The sequence below is a fragment of the Pollicipes pollicipes genome, unplaced genomic scaffold, assembly GCF_011947565.3.
Source record: "Pollicipes pollicipes isolate AB1234 unplaced genomic scaffold, Ppol_2.1 Scaffold_7261;HRSCAF=8764_pilon_pilon_pilon, whole genome shotgun sequence".
In the NCBI taxonomy this organism is placed as follows: Eukaryota; Metazoa; Arthropoda; class Thecostraca; order Pollicipedomorpha; family Pollicipedidae; genus Pollicipes; species Pollicipes pollicipes.
This window is the reverse complement of record NW_023597054.1, coordinates 1,614,571-1,620,144: the sequence shown is the minus strand read 5'-3', so window position 1 is coordinate 1,620,144 and position 5,574 is coordinate 1,614,571. Positions and strand designations below refer to the sequence as shown.

At 61.7% G+C, this 5,574-nt stretch overlaps 1 long non-coding RNA gene across 1 annotated transcript; it reads right to left on the bottom strand.

Moving 5' to 3' along the window:
• Positions 1 to 3,649: 3,649 nt before the first annotated feature.
• On the bottom strand, positions 3,650 to 5,351 carry LOC119112535 (uncharacterized). Its single transcript, XR_005095729.1, has 3 exons — positions 5,278 to 5,351; positions 4,076 to 4,247; positions 3,650 to 3,774 (listed from the first exon to the last, which is right to left on the bottom strand). It is a non-coding gene; the product is annotated as an uncharacterized LOC119112535 (long non-coding RNA).
• Positions 5,352 to 5,574: the final 223 nt, after the last annotated feature.

Below are 5,574 nucleotides of genomic sequence, written 5' to 3'. Positions count from 1 at the left end.
AGACCGAACACCGGTGAACAGGTCGTGCTGGATTAGGCGTCGTGTCGGCTTGCGCGAGCCCGTCACGGCCGCCATCGCGGGTCGTGCATGCGACACATAGGGGAACGAGCACCATCTCCCGGCCACATCCCTACTTTGCACCGTAAAAAGGCCCAGCAGGCCACAGTATGCTAAATCCTTTGTCGGCGCCGGCTAAAAAATCGGATGTTTAAAGCGGCTGTGTGGCACGAGACGTTACCCCGAATACGCGACCTACGGGTAAAGCTTTATGCATTAAATTCCCCGGAAAGTTCGGTCCAATCTTAAGTTTGAATAAAACTCGATCACCTACCGTCGCTTTCATAAATTTTAAATCCCAAGCGACCTGAATGCTGTGGGAAGCCTCTGCTTGATAATACTAATACCATTCAAGCATGTTTCGGCACTGGTTAACCTAAAATGTCGCGTGGAATATGCATGACCATTATCATTTCTTACTGGATACTGCAACTATCATCCCGTAGCAGTTTCGCGCCCGAATATTTATTTAACAAAATGGATCTTGTAATTACAGGAAACATGCCACCCGGAAAAAACTTCAAAGCCAATAACACAGAGGCGGCTCAGTGTCCGTTCTATGACAGGCCCAGCGGCTCAGATCAGGTGGGCGATGGGACGGGATCTTCCAGTGCCAGAGAGCCGTGCGCGGCGTCCTGGCCGCTCACCGCAAGTGGTGCTGAGTCTGCTCGTAGTTGGCGTAGTGTCCGAAGTGCTGGCGGTCGTGGTCGGAGCCGGAGCCGGAGCCGGAGCCGGGGCTGGGGCCGGGGCCGGGGCCGGGGCCGGGGCCGGGGCCGGGCCGGGGCCGGGGCCGGGGCCGGGGCCGGGGGCCGGAGCCGGGGCCGGGGCCGGGGCCGGGGCCGGGGCCGGAGCCGGGGCCGGGGGCCACCACCAGCCCTGCTCGGCTTCCGGGCCGCAGCATCGGCTCGTATGAGTCACACAGGTCGCGCCGCGCGGTTGCCGCGCCGGCGGGGCCCGGGCTGCGGCGGCGTGGGTCGAACGCCGCCGCGCCGCCGCTGCGGGTGCGCGGCTGCGGCGCGCCTGCGGACCGGCCGCTGGGGCTGGGCGGGCGCCGGCTGGTCCGGCCGAGCCCGCGCCGGTCCGACGCAACGGCGCCGGCCGCGCCCGGGTCCGAGAGAGGCGAGCGGAGCCAGGATGGGCCTCCCGGGATACGGGCGTCGGAGCGATGTCTCGGAATCTGGGAGTCGGGTGGGTCCCACCTCGGGGCGCGCGGATCTGGGACACCACTGGTGTACACTCGTGATTCTGAGGGACCATTGGAGTACGCCCGGGGGTCTGAGGGGCCATTTAAGTACGCCCGAGGGTCTGAGGGACCGTTGGAATACGCATGTGGGTCTGAGGACCCATCTGAGTACTCATGTGGGTCTGAGGAACCATTGGAGTACGCCCGTGGGTCTGAGGGACCGTTGGGGTATCCTCGTGGGTCTGAGGAGCCTTTGGGGTATAACCGCGGGTCTCTGGAGGGGCCGTTTGGGTAGGTCTGCCGACCTGTGGGACTGCTGAAGTACGTTCTCGGATCTGGGGGGACATTTGCGTACGCCCGGTGATCTGACGGACCACTGGGGTTACGTCGCCGGTCCGACGGACTGCTGGGAGGCGCTCGTGCATCTGATGAGACGCCAGGATGGCCTCGTAGGTCTGGTAGATCGTTGGGATTGGTCCGTGGCTCCAGTGGACAGCTTGGGTGGCCTCGCTGGCTCGGTGGTCCACCATTGCTGCCCCCTGTCCGCTCCATGCGCTGAGGGAAATTAATCCGTGGCAGCCTGGTACGCAATGCGGGCCTTATCAAGAAACGGGCTAGTTTACAGCTGGAAGCATTGGGAAAATGCCAAACATCGAACAGAACATTAGCAGCGAACAAAAACACAAGTATTGAGTAAAATACAACTATCGAACACTAATCTTGCAGGCGAACACAATTATCACCAACAAACACCAATGCCATTAAAACGAGATGACCACTGAGGAGTTAGCGTGCGCCACCCCACACGGGGGATCCACAATGGTGGACTTGTTGCTCCAATTGTAGCGAAAATACAGACGGCAATGCGGCATCGTGGACGTGCACAATTATTGTCGATATGGACTTCCCGTCTGCCAAAACCTTCCCAGACCTCTCCCTCTCCCTCTCCCGCACATGCAAGACAAACTGCGGATGTAAGCACATGAGCGTGTTGTTTTCGAACGCAAGAGGACGACTACGGTCACATTGGCTGATAGGCATAGGTCGCGTGTTTACGTCTCTGGAAAGCATTACAGGTAGTGTGTTTACGTTCATTTCGTTGACCTGATCTGGCTTTGAATTGCATATAGCCAAAAGCAAGCTGCTTACTTGGTGACATTAAGGGGCTCCTTGAGACAATCAAATGAAGCAAATGACGCCAGAAATGCCAATCGTCCATGTTTTTACGTTGGTCAGCAGCAATAGGAAGATAATAAGTCATCACACAAGCCAACAATGCCCCACATGAACCCCTCTGCAGGGCTGTAAGCGTACCGACCGAAAGAGCAGCACAAGGACACGGCCATTTCACCATGGCCGGGGCAGAAGCCCGCAAGCTGCGCACGCAGCGTGCCGCGATCGGTGCCCGCACTGCGCCGAACTGGAGCCGCCGCCCGGGAGCCTGCCTACCTGGCCGAGTCGGAGCTCTGCCGCCTCCTCGGCCGCCTCCGTCACGTACACGCCCTGGCGGCTGGCGTGGCGGCGCTGGTACTGCTCACGCAGCTGCTGCATGCGGTCCGTGCGGCTGGGCGCGCGCTCCTGCGCCGTCGGCGTTAGCGGCCCTCCAGGCCGGCCCTGCGACGGCTGCCGGCAAGCCCGGTCGGGTCATGTCCGGCCAGGTTAGACCATGTCAGATCAGGTCAGGTCGGGTCGGCTCATGTTCGGCCAGGGCAGGTCCAGTCAGACCATGTCCGGTCAAGTCAGGTCGGATGACGTCAAGTCAGGATTGGTTGGATCGGGTCGGGTCTGGCCATGTCCAGCCAGGTCAGGTCAGGTCGGGTCGGGTCGGGTCATGCCCGGGGAGGGCAGGTCAGGTCGGTCGGGCTTGATCCGGTTGGGTCAATTCAGGCCAGGTCAGGTCCGGGCAGGTCAGTTCAGGTCGGGTCGGGTCACGTCGGGTCACGTCTGGCCAGGTCGGGTCAGGTCGGGTCGGGTCGCGGTATATGTGGCGGTATATGCTCAGACAGGGCATGCAGTGAGCACGCCTACCGCAGGGCCACGAAGCAGCTACAGCAGCTACACGGTCTCCCACTCGTCCAAGCTACTTAATCCGCCGATGCTTATTCACAAGAAGTGCTTCCCGCCAAGACATTGAGCCGTCAGCGTCAATCCTAGGTCCGCGCGGACATCAACGCATGTGAACTGCATCGTACACAGAGGTGCGCCTGTCTCTGTTCGACCAGTCACTGGCGGGCAGCTAAACAGCGGTGTACACTCGCTCGCCGTGCTCGGCGCCGGCCGTGGGGCACACCGCACCACTCACCGGCCTGTGCTGCTGCTGCTGCTGCTGCTGCTGCTGCTGCTCCTGCTGCTGCTGCTGATGCTGCTGTTGCTGCACCAGCCGCTGGTTCTGCTGCTGGATGCGCCGCTGCATGTCCTCGGCTCGGCGCCAGGCCGCAATCCTGTTGAGCTCTTGTTGCTGCTGGCGCGGCTCGTCGGGCGTCCGGCGCAGCGCCGCGTCCGCCGCCTCACCGCCCTTGCGGTGCCGGCCGAACCTGGCCACGCGCGGGCCGCTTAACACGGGGCCCGACACACCGACAGGACGAACGGGGGGCGCGTCATAATGAGCACGGCCAGGCGAGCCGATACGGTGTTGCTGCACAGCGACCCACACTGTGGGTAATGATGATGATAAGTTGGGTTTTGAGCGCATCGACTGCAGGATGTCACGCAGCACCCAACCCGGTATTGTGAGGCACACCTCGATGGACATAATGTGACATCAACACTATCCGGTTAGCCCCGTGACTCGACTGCCCCCCCCCCCCCCCCGCAGGGCTGGGCGGCCTCCCGCACCTGAACATACTGCCGAGTCTCTTCAGCAGGCCGGAGCGTCGCTTCGCCTTCTTGGTGTCGACAGTACCTGAGCTCATGGAGCTCTGGCGGGCGGCTCGGTCGCGGCCGAAGCCCGGCACCGCCCCCTCGTCCGCAAGATAGGTGACAAAATCGGCGTCAGCCGCCAGCGGCACTGCAGGCGTCCGAGGCGTGCAAGGAGGGAGAGACGGAGGGAAGGAGGGAGAGACGGAGGGCGGTCAGCGGGCGGCGGCGGCCGGCCACCAGCGGCGCGGAGAGCGGCCTCCACCGACAGCGGGCTCGCCCCAGGGCGCGGCCGACGCTGGGTGTCGCCGGGACGGCCGAGAGACGCCGCGGGAGACGAACGGTCGCCTCGCCACCGCCGCGCCGGCCACCACGCGGCACCCAAACGCGACAGCGACAGGTACGGAAGACAGCCCACCGCGGTATCACGACAGCCAAGGCAGAGACGACACGAACCGGGTGAAGAACAGGTCCCTTGATGGAGTACAAGGCACAACCGCGGGCTCAGGGCCCCTCCCGTTAAGACAGGTTCCGTGAACTGTAAGTGATGTCACGAAGATTGCGCGTCGTCACGCTCCTTTTGGCCGCTTGCTGGTGGCGACGTGTAAATTTCACGTCGATTGTCTTCCAAACGCGTAAAATACACTGTGATCTTGGGCGATCGAACGCACTACGAGCATGCGGGTGCAACTACTAATGCAGTCGCATGCATAAATACGCCCGACAAATATCAACAAATTGACCCTTAATAGCACACATGATAATGTTGTGACATGCAAAGAGCGAAGCAGTTAATATTCTTTTTAACAAATTTTCCTGACCACCGATGCAAAGCATAGCATAGAAACATACCACACAAAAATAACATAAAATCATACGAGGTGTGAAAATTATGCCTGGGATTTAACACGGAACGGTTTGAGAGAGAGGGCGCACGCATTCTCAGCTCATACCGATGGATACTGCATCACTGGAGTGTAAATCACATCAAAAAAGCAACTAGCTGCAGCCTGGTCACAATGGCGTCAGGTCGCACAGCTGCTCAGCCGCAACAGTACGCCGCCGTCTCCAGTATGTCCCATTTCCCTGTCTCTGTCCACCCGCCGACGGCCGGCCGGCAGCAGCGTCCACTGACGCCTCTCCCCATCGCCGAGCGCGGCCGGCCTGTGCCGACCACTCACGAGTCTCCTCGCGGTCCCGCACGTTGGTCAGCGGCGCCTCGTAGCTGCGGTCGACAGCGGCGCGAAAGCCCTCGTTGCGGCCGCGCACGGCCTGGGCGGCGGCGCCGTGCGCCAACGGCCACTCGCTGTCCTCCACCAGCGACACCTGCCGGCCGCGGGCCGCGTCAGCAGTCGCACGGCGAGAGGCCAGCGCCAGGCGCCACGCCCCATGTGCTCGGCTTTACGCACGTGCTGGGACGAATGGCTCAACAAGCTCGACCCTCCCCCACACACCACCATCGGTCGCCCCCACAACAT